This window comes from Anas acuta, chromosome 6 (genome assembly GCF_963932015.1).
Source record: "Anas acuta chromosome 6, bAnaAcu1.1, whole genome shotgun sequence".
Taxonomy (NCBI): Eukaryota; Metazoa; Chordata; class Aves; order Anseriformes; family Anatidae; genus Anas; species Anas acuta.
The window spans coordinates 18,528,567-18,540,181 of record NC_088984.1 but is presented as its reverse complement, the minus strand read 5'-3'; positions in this window follow the sequence as shown (position 1 = coordinate 18,540,181).

The window sequence follows — 11,615 nt, the reverse complement described above, 5'->3', positions numbered from 1 at the left end:
AAGCTGTAAGTGTGCACACTTGAAGTAGCTTTTCCATGTTTCTAATGGAGGTCTGCAAAAAATTATCAAAGAAGTATCACAAAGGTCTCATAACATACTGTAGTGTGGATATCCATTCTGAGTAGGTCAGGTTAAATCTGAAGTTCTTCTATATAACAATACAAGGGTATCTTACAGAACAGCTGCACCATTTACCATGGTATAAAAGCCGTATAAATAGAAAAGGATTGTAAAGTATAAGTGAACTTTTTTTTTTTCTTTAGCTACTTGCTAAGATAAAGCAGTGGTCTGTCTTGATAACAAGTACTGCACAACAAATTTTAAGTTTTTCGAATAATAGCCTACTTCAAGATGGTTTAAAATGACAGATGGACCAACTTAAAAAAGAATTGGAGGTTCATCATAATCATCATTCTTTACAGTTCTACATTTTTCATTCAAATGTATCACAGTAATTTACAAATATTAATTCAGTGTTATAATCACCCACCCACGAAGCAGGTCAGCATCCCAGTTTTGCAGAAGTTCAGAGTAGGGTACCAAGAGGTTAAGAGCTGTGAGGAAATCAAAGGTCTGCTGGTATGCACCATAAGGCTGGTGCTGGAAACTCTATTTTTTCCACATCATACTTTAAACTTCATTTTGAATCTGATTTCCTTCCCTGGACTCAAAATCCAGGGATGGGTATAATGGAATGTGCAATGGGGTTGTGTTAGTGACTGGTTGACAGTCACTGCAGCAGTGCTGAGAGGCTGAAGTGTTAAACTGGTGTTGATAGTTTAGCTGGTTTAACTGGTGACACCATCACCACCTTCAGCAGTGAATGTCCTCCTCCTCAACTGCAAGGGCTCTGGGCATTGAGGTAATGTTCCCCATAGAAGGGAAGCTCTGAAGCTTCACACATTCTGCAAAACCCCTGGCATGCATCATTGCCTTATGGTGAAAGTGTACAGCAGACCTCAGCCACTCTCATTTGCCTGACAATTGGGCAGCGTATCTAATGCTACTGAGAAGGTTTAAATATATTACCTCTGGTTTCTTGTTTTACTGGCAGTGCAAAAAAGTAAAATGCAGATCTCTGTCCAATCTAGACAGTAAGAACAGTAAGAATTGAGACACAACTCCTGCAGGTTATAGTTAGATACATCACAGCAAATAGTTAGGAATCTACTAAGATCTGCAGTCAAATACATCTACAAATACAAAAGATCAAATACAGCTAATCAACAGCTGCACATTGCAGTATTTTTAAGTTAAAAACAGAGATGAAGAAATGGGCCTTTCCCTTGTGAAACAAAGTGACATGGTTTGCATTTATCTCTGGTTTCACAACATTGAACCTGAGAAATTCAGAAACATGGTAAAGAGGTAAAAGAGGTCTCTGTTCCTCCTCCAGAAGAGATGTGGTCTCTGAAATATTTAGAATGTTCTGACTCGGGAGCCCAGGAGACATCATTCCAGAGCAGATGAATCTGTCCATTGCAACAAAACAAAGAAGTCTGAAAGCTTTCAAATGAACCTTCATTTATGTCAGAGCTATAGAGATATGGATGGTTAGATCTCAGTGATGGACTATGCAGGAATATGCAGGCACCCCTTTGAATGGGCCATGGTGCCACCAAGTTGAGCATAACTGTAATGGTTTTTAATAGCAATCATGGATTGCTTTATTCCCTGGCAACTCCAAATGGCCACTGATCATGCAGGGTTGCTTTAATGTCTGTTTCAGAGATCTTTGCTAGAAAATTTGTTCTAGAGAACATATCTACTGAATGATACCTTGTTTGGCAATCACTTCAGGGCTTTTTTAGAGTGGAAGGAGGGAAAAGAAAACACACTGCTGTTTTCCTTACTGTCACAAATAGTTTTAAAGACAGAAGAGACAGGAACTGTAACAATTGCAGGGGCTTCAGGGGCAAACCAACACAGTTTGGGCTGCTGTGTGTGTTGTCTTTGCTTCTGATCCAGCTGTCACGTTGATGATACCTACTCTAATAATGCCAACTAGCAAGCCCCATGGTACCTGGCAGGTATGTACAATGCAGGTTTTGATTATAAAGATCCATTATCTTTTAAATTAAAAAAAAGAAAAGTCTGCTGTCATTCAGCATTATTAGAAGCTGCTTTGCGGTCATCTCAGCTTGCCATCTGCCAGGTGGCTGCTCTCCTTACCCCCACTGAATCAAAGTTTCTCAAAGGATTATTACCGATTTAACTACTGGTCAGAGAGTCTCTCTCTTTAGGGCCACTTCATCAGGTTCACAGCACTACAGTTATGTTCTGGATTGCTGCCTAGATCAGCTCCTTTGGAAGACAATCTGTTTGTGTGGGTTTACATGATGGTTGTACACTGTGCTGCAAACTTTTTAGCTGACTTAATCTCAAAACTTTATCTACATGCTGAATTTACAACTTACCAAATCCATTCTCTGGGACAAAATGCAATCATATGTGCTAAATATACCCCCTACAAAGTTGTTCAGCTTACCTTAAATATTTCCAGATATAGGCAAGTGTTCTAGATAAATACTTTATTTTGAAGAGTTCCATCAAAACAAATCAAAAGAAGTGCTACAGTTTATTTCTTTTGGTAACAGATTAACTGGTATACTACCCTAAGCATTAAACATTGTTTTATCAGAGTGCAAATAGTATGTTCTGGCATCGAGGATCAACATCAGAATTTGCAAGGAAGTGTCAGAGAATACCTCACCAACCTTTTTACCTTAAATATGTAGGACATGTAATTGTTGGAAGGTATAGTGAAAGCATACGATACTTATTTAAGCCTACATAGTAGACTCAAAAGGACAGGTTTTCCTTAAAGGTGCAGCTATGATTTTTGGAGCATAATAGTACAAGAAATTTTATATTTTTGTGATGTTGTCTTCATAGTTCTGTTTTTAGTCTGCTGAAGTTGTTATCTTCTTCCCTACCTGTAAAACAAGACATGAGAAACCCAAACTCCAAAGCAAAACAGTGGGAGGTACAAACTGCCCAGGTACGTGAACTGTTGTTGGCTCAGCTCACCCTTTCCAGAGGAGTGTCAAAATTTAGATACAAAGGATGGAGTGGGATCATAACCTACACACCACTTCCTTTGTCTGTTTGTTTGATAGCAGATCATGGTTATATGTGTATTTCTGACTTCTGTACAAAAGTCCTGGAAACATTTAGTATACGATTTTCTTGTCACAGTTTTTACCATGTTTTCCTGCTATAAATTGGCTAGTCTTATACAAGTTGTTAAGCTTAGCTTTCTCTCTGTGTGCAACATGAAACCAGCTTGTTCAAGGTAGAACTTAAGATGAAAAATATTCTCAAATCAAAACCCCTTCCAGATTTGCTTTTGGTTGTCCCAAGGTAATTTTCCCACTGCAAATGCATTTCTTAGATAGCTTACTCAGAATCTGCTATCTTCTTACTGCTAATCTAACATTATGTGCAATGGCATCAAAGCCCCCCACAATTCACTCCTTGGAATGCTTGGAAGCTAACATCCAATTAAACCCAGAAAAAGTCTTCCATCTCCTGAGCACACATATTGTGGAGGACCTAATTTAAAACAGGCTGGAGTATAGGTTTTTATTGTGAGGCATCTTTTCTGCATGCAAAGCAGCCCTGATAAAATGAGATACCTACATAAGCACACAAAATCTCTAGGTATAGCTCAATTAATTGAAGCTAGGAGAATTATTCTTTGGCTCCCCACGAGTCACATATCATGGCTTTTACTAGAGGGCATTTGCTACAATGGCTATCATTTCTGCAGTCTCATCAGAGAATAGTTGTCCAGGTGTGTTCATTGCAGTCTGGTGTCCATTGGCACAAAGGCATAGGATTAGGAGTGCAACAAACAAGTCATTCCTACACTGGAGGGAAAAAAATGAATAATGTGAAGAAACAACTGAATGGATAAGGATTAGCATTTACTCTGTGTAGCAGTCAGTCCAGATTGCAGAAATAATGGTGTACCTGTCAATCACTGGCTTAGCTAAAGCGTTGCATGCATCAACATCTGCCAGCATTGTCATGTGGAACCTTTCAGAACATTATGTAAAGAATAGAAATCATTGCTTAAAGTGTCTTTATTTTTCCCTTGTTTGAATATTTCTCACATATAGTAAATATAAAAAGATAAACTTGAACGAACGGAATGCAATAAGGATGGGGGAATAGAATATAAAAGGCTAGAGAATACAGAGTCTCTACAGCACAAAATGAATGATGGATTATGAATTTGTTAAAACTGTGTCATGCAGAGTTGAAATATACTGAACTGCTTATGTGTGTAAGGTAGACATAGTTTAAGTTAATGTCAGGATTGCATCATTGCAGCTTTTGGGAGCAGAAGCATATTTTAATAGGATATAAGGAATATGGGTGTTTTGCAGACTCCTAAGTGCAGTGGATGATCTGCAAACATGCTCCCTTAGCAGACGGGCAAACGGACTTGTTAGCAGGATGAGCTCTTGTGTGCTGAAGTGCGTGACACTCCTCAGAGCACCCCATCTACTCAGTAATAAGTAAGCATGGGCTAGTGGATGTTTTCACATGAGGCAAAGTAGCAATCAAGAAAGAATATTCTGGGTCAAATCATCGTGTATAAAATTTTTCAAGAAACTGCATTTCGTTGAAATCAAATGGTTTTGTGAAAAAGTTTTAATTTCACATTCTCATATTGGGGGGAGAGAAAATATATTGTCAAGAAAAAAAAACACTTTTAGTTAAAAAAAAAAACACATCATTTAAAAAAAATGACTAGTTATAGTAAAAAGGCAAAATCACACACTAGATATTTCAAATTATTCAAACAAGGAACTTTTCAAATAAGTAAACCTGATTTTTTTAATTTTGTTTTTGTTTTTACATTTATTATTCTGATATGGGAACCAGAATCAATCTGATCAAAAAAAAACAAACCAAACCAAAACAAACAAACAAACAAAAACCTTGAAAGTTCTCTAAGGGTAAGGAAACAGCTTTCTACCAACTTCTTCCTATTATAATGTGTTCTATTTTGGGTGTGGGGTGCTTTCTGGTTTTATGCCACCATTTCCACCGATAAATGCAGAGACAGACTGTTGCTTCCCCTTTCCTTTCAGGTTTAATACCAAGTATTAATTAAAATATGGTTAACCTTTAAAACAAATTCATGTGTCAAATTTCAGAGCTAGAAAAAGCTGCTTAATGCAAAAACAAATTTTGTTTTCCAGTTGTTTCTGAAAGGTATTTCTGTCAACAAAAATGTGATAATTTGATGCATGCAACAGTGATGCCTAAGGAACAACTAAATCACAAACATTCATGATGCAGCTACTTTTCAAAATTAAAAAGTCTTTATTGCCACATTCACAGTCCAATCTATCCGTGCCCCTCAGCCCTTATCTGTGTAGTGACCTGATGGGCCATTAACCAGAAAAATCTTTACAACGAGTGTGGGTGGTCTTCTGGGATGTGAGAGAAGGCTGCTCATCTCTTCCCACCTGCCTTAGTTCCTCCACTTCTTCCTTTCTACTTTTCTGGCTTTCAAGATGGAAAAAATATTGAGGAGATAAAGTTAGGAAAATGGTATTTGCACCTCTTAACAGTTTTTGTTTTTATCTATCTATCTACTTATCTGTCTATCTATTTATTTAATTAATTAATTATTTTTACTCTGCTTTATATTCCTGTTTGCTCAGTTACTTAATAATGTCATTTATTTATTTATTTATTTTTCTTGCTCCCAGATTATTTTGTATGCTTTTTATTTTTATTTTTATTTTTATTTTTATTTTTTATTTTTTCTTACTGTTCTTTCTGTCATCTTCCTGTTTGTTCAAGTGGTGCTTCTTTGTGGTTTTATTTATTTATTATTATTATTACTATATTTTCACTGGAATGAGAGTAGATTTTATTTTCTTCTTCTTTATAATTTTTTCAAAGTTTTCCTGGTTTGGTCTCCTTTCAATTCCTGTTCATTGTCCTCTGACATGAATGTAAGTAAGAGGATGCTTTGAGATATCCCTTTTGCTTTTAGCTTTCTTTTGTTCATCTTTTCTCTAAATCCCTTTGGCTTAGCCTAACCTTCTTCACTTGCCAGCTCTATCTTCTTCTGTTTCCCTCTAGCCTCTACAGAGCGGTTTCACTCCTTGGAGCTGTCCTTGCATGTGCACATTTTTTCCTTCCTTGCCTCTTTCCCACCTATTGCTGTGAAAAGAGACGGTGAGGAGGAGAAAAGAAGGGTGGCATTCTGGATGAATCCAATACAATGAAACCTTCCAGAAGAAAGTAAGGCAGAAAAAGATAGGGGCTGTAGGGTATGCAATTTTGTTCCTCCCTTCTGCTTCCCCTGGTACTCAGAGCCAGAGGGAGGAAGCATACACAGGGGATACGTGCAGATTTGGCTTGTGAAATTTTTCTTTTTCCCTGGCACACTTGCTGTTTGCTTGTGGAGTTCCGTTCTGCAAGGTCATTTGAATGTTTTCTCAGAATTGCTGAATGGCGTATTGATCTCATAATTATTCAGTGACTGTAGTTACTTCTGACGTTTTGTAGCTTTGTATTAATTCATTTACAGTATTATGAAGTACATGATGAAAATATTGGAGAGTGTGGTGAAGCACAGAAATAACAAAAAAGGCAGCGGTACCAGCTCTGCTTGTGGCTTTGCTATTCACATGGCTTTTGCCACCTGCAGCACCAGTACCAATTTGAGTTGGTGGCAGACAAAGCAATCTCTTATCCTGAAACTGAATATTAAATCTATGAACTTAGAATCACTGTGATGAGCTTAGTCCACTGGCAGTGAATAGAAATGATAGAAGAAAATAAATATTTTGTTTCAATAATTTATGTTTATGTGGTTAATAGGAATTACAAAACTGGAGTAGTCTGATGAGAAAAGCAAAAAACCTTTACCAGAAACCAGAGGAATGGAGAATCATTTTTTGAACTAGAAAAGATAACCACCTAGAAGAGAAAACAAATATTCCTTGCCCCTGATAAAAGGAAAGAACAAACAGTTGTGCAGTAGCTTTTGTGTGGTAAGACTTTAAAGAGTTAGGTATTAATCCACATCAAAAAATGTCAAGAACTGGTTCTCACTCTTTCTTAGGGATTTATTTATGTGGCATAATTGGAAATTAAAACATATTGCTCACTATGGCTACAAATATCATTCTGGTATTAACAGTTGGTGAATGTCTGCATGCTGCATATACACCAAATGTTTGAGCATATAATGTGATATTTTGTGTGTTTGCTACTGCCCAGTGGTCCCAGGTGGACAGGATGTCAGATCTATTTATGTATTTCATTAGGTACTGCCCTGTTAGCCTAGCTTGAAAAGAGGATATACCCCTATGCTGTTGTTATAGAAGGAATGTTTCTACCATGTAAGCAAAAAGATGCCCTGTGCTTTTGGAAATGAAGGTTGTGAGTCCTGGTCTGTAAGTCATATGCATATAACTAGCTGCTGACCATGTATGTATGTATTCAGCCACCGGCTTGTATACACTGGAAAGCTTTTTCTCCTAAAGAATTTCTTTGTTCTGCTTTTATTTCTATAAAATTACTAATGTTCCCAGAAACTCATAAGCATACACAAACCTGAACCACTTCACCTACTCTCAGAGATATGACAAGCTTATTTTCAAGTGTACAGTTCTCCTACAGCTGCTGTACAAAAGATCATATTTATAAAGCCGATCTCTTATCTGAAGGAGTAGCTTCATTATTCTACTTCATTGCCTGATAGCCCCGACTCGGAGAGCTGTGTGAATGGTAACCACAAAGCTGTTCCATTATTTAACTCTAAGCTGCTCTCCATGACTCTCTCTGGGTGGATTTCATCATTTTCCTCCATGTAGGATTTTTAGTTTGTTCATATTTGAAGAGAAAAATAAAGAGTCATAGGGAATAAAAAACTTGGTAAGGCCGATATTACCAGTCTTGGAGCCCCTGCAAAACCCTTTTTTTGGTGTCCTTGATTATGGTAAAAGTGGAAGTTACCATCTTCGTTCTTTTCTTTCCTTAAAGGTGCTTTGCTTTGAGGGAGAATGATGATAAAAGTCAACAGTGGCTTTCAGGTCTGAAATTTTGAGCATTTAATTTAATGTGAAAATATTTGAAGTTCTCGCTTTTCAGGAATGGGCAGACTAAAATATTTACAGGATATTTACGAGCAATAGCTGTTATTTTCCCAACACATTAGCAGTACACATTTCTGGACAGCTTGTAGGGAAGAAGCAGTTTAAATCTGCCTGTTTGAGAGGTGAAAATAGCAATTGAAATAAGTTAAAAGTAAATTCTTATAATGTTAAACTATAATTTTGAACAAGTATGTATTTTATTACATTAACTGCCCTCTTGTTTTTACCTAATCTATACAACTGCTGATATTTTATTTATTTATTTATTTATTTATTTATTTTAAATTAGCCAATTTTCAAATTTAGGTTTGGCATTTACAAATTAAAGCAATATAAATATTATTGCCCATCATTTTCACATTTGTGTAAGGAACTTTCTCAATACACTTTTTTTTTTTCCTTTTTAGTCATCAGAATTAACTATATTCTGCTACAAGTTGTTGAATAGCCCTCATGATTATACCTTCATGTGTAATCTGATTTATGATATGTATTAGCTGTGGATTCAAATCTGTGTTTACTGGGAGACGAAAGGGTTGATAACCTTCCATATTAGCAATTCATGATAGGCAGCAAGTATGCCTTTCTCAACGGCACTGCCTTAGGCAGGGTGGGGACTCCATCCTGGGCTGTAGGATTCACTGCAGGGCTCCCTCTTTGCTGCTTTATGCTCCGACTGCATCTGTGTTCAGTGGTCCAGTCCTCTCCATACATCTTTAAGTCAGTGGCTCTGCTCAAAACCTCAGTAAATGTTAAATCCAAGGTGGCAGATCTTCATTAGCAGGTTACTGTCAAATAATTGCTAAGCATTTATTATTTGAGTTGTAATTCTGACCTTTTTTTCCTACAACACTAATGCAAAGGATTAAAGTCACCACTGTAACTGCTCAGCCCACACCACCAGCATTTCCTAGATTTGGCAATCAGGATAGTGAAAAGCAGTCCAATTTTTATTTATGACAACAAAAACATTTGTCTCACTGTCAGAAGCTCAACAGTATTCCTGATGCTGTAGTATAGGTGTTGTGAATCAAAGCTCCTTCCTCTACTGGCTCGAATCTCATAGGAGCTACCAGGATGGTGAGAAATAAAAAGATGTTTTTCACACATGATGTGACTCCTGTGGAGTGCCACAGAGATTTTTACTGTGTTAGAAGCCTCTGCTCATTCAGAAGAAGACAGATAGAGGAGTAAGGAGGTGGGTAGCCCAACTGCTCTGGAGATTTTCCAGGCCAGAGGACCATCAGATAGACTCAGGGAATTATAAACACCGACCTGTCATGGTAATTCCCTAACATTTGTCAGCCTCTAGGTGTTATTGAAATAGTAATATGAAAGAATAATATTGATTCTGTGCTGTTTTTGCCATACAGTTCCTGCTGAAAACATCTGCCTTTGGTACGACCCTCTTCATATGTGAGGTTTAATTTACAGTCTTGTCAGTGAATAATTATTTTGTGCGCTGCAAATCTCTTGGGATATGTAGGGATTTCCTCTACACGTGCACTAAGTGAACTGAGTTGAGGTGAAAAATGCCTCTCTGAAAGTTGTTTTGCAGTGTTTTGAAAATGCTAAAATGTTAAAATATTTTTCCTGAATGCATAAACTTGCATAAAAGATTCTCTTAACTGTCTAGCCTTCATCCTCTGTAACTCTATTTTGATGTGTAAGGGTTTTGTTTTAAATGCTGATATTGCTTTGAATGCCAGCATGTCTATGACTTGTGGCAGCTGGAGAAGGGAACTGAATGGACTGGAATCTCTCCTGATATGGGTACCCCCAAAATGAAAAGATTTTTTTTGCCTTGTATCCAGGCTTTAGTGTCATGAGAAATGGCTGAGAACCCATGTCTTTCCCCAGATTAAAGTGGCTTCGTGTGTAAAGGCCTATACAATGTTGCTTTTAAGCTTCAAATTGTCTGTAGGGCATATATTGTGGAAGTTAGTAATAACTTGAGATTGTTTTAGAAGGAATTAATTTCAAGTTAGCAGAATACACCTAAGCTAGCATGGATATGTTAGAGCAGACTATGCTGAAAGGTGCTTAATGGCTGCCAAAGTCAGGCACAGACCTTGCTAAAAGCAGCGAGCATGCGAAGTGCTCTCGTAGACCCATCAGAAGAGCTTAGTGTTCCTGGGAGATGCTCCTGGAGTGGAGCTCAGTGACAGGCAGTGTTTGGGTTTTTGCATTAAAGGAAAAGTTTAATGAAAACTTTTAATGCTCAATTTAGAACATTCGTGGTCTGGGGATGTAGCATTTGGCAAGTGTGTTATAGTTGTCACAAAGGACATGATCCAGCACATGGTTAAGTCAAGGGGGCAATTTTATTGACTTCAAGAGGTGTTGGATGAAGCCCAGATTTATGAGTTAACATTGATCTGAGTTTCAGTGAGTCAAAGTTAAAATTTTATATCTGTTTTAAATGAAACCTTATCATTTTAGAAGGACTTGTTATTTTTGGAATGGACTTAAAATTAGCTAGGATTTTTTTCTTTTATATTTATGATGATAATGTTAAAATGGCCTCGCACTGTCTGTACAAAGTTGTATTTGATGCTGGTTGGGAAAATTAATTTAACTGTAAACTAAGCAGAGCTGTATTTTGAAAGAATTTAAAGGTCAGAGAAAGCTGAAATGTTGTCAGGATGCGCATTAAAAATTAAGTATTAAAACAATGGCTTCATTAACATTGTTTATATGAAAATGAATAAAGTCTATGAATTTAGACAGTAACTCTGTAGAATAAAATGGGTAAAATTGCTTTCAATGACCATTCCAATATTATATTATTTGACATTGAGTTTCAGAAAAAAAAGTGTAAACTTCTTTATTCCTATATCTAAGACAGCTAAGATCGCGGCTTTTTTGCTTATTACTCTGGCATTGGAACTCTTCTTAAAATAACCCAATAGTGTTTCCTTAGTCTGCACCTCTTTTTCTTGTGCTGAGAGATTTTAAGGACTAGAAGCAAAACCTCTTATAGCTAGGCATTTCTCCCCGTGATTCTTCTGAACTTTCTCAAATGAAAAGAAAAACTCCACTATTGACTACTTCTAGAAAACATTGTGATTGTCCTGTTAAGCTGCTTTCTTCAGTTAGAGAAAATAATTAGAGCTGGGAAATGGGTTTCATTTCAAAGATGCATCCTCGTCTCTTTCCTTTGATACGTTTCTGTAAGTACAGTGATCTGTTGTATGTTCTGCAATATTTCCATTTGTTTTCCAACAAGAAGGGTTGTAATGAGAGTGCTGTGCTCCAACCCACCTCCATTTTCAGATATAATTTCTCTTCCAGAACTGAGGAATCATAGGATTCCCCAATCAAAATAATGTTATACTACTTCATTAGAGTTTGCCACTTGAAGCAGGGCTCAGTTGCTTATTATATGTTCTGGTGAGTGATGTGAATTGTATTTTAAAACTAAATTTTTATTGGAAGCCAATGAATTATTTATTTATTTTAAAATGTAGTCATCTGCAA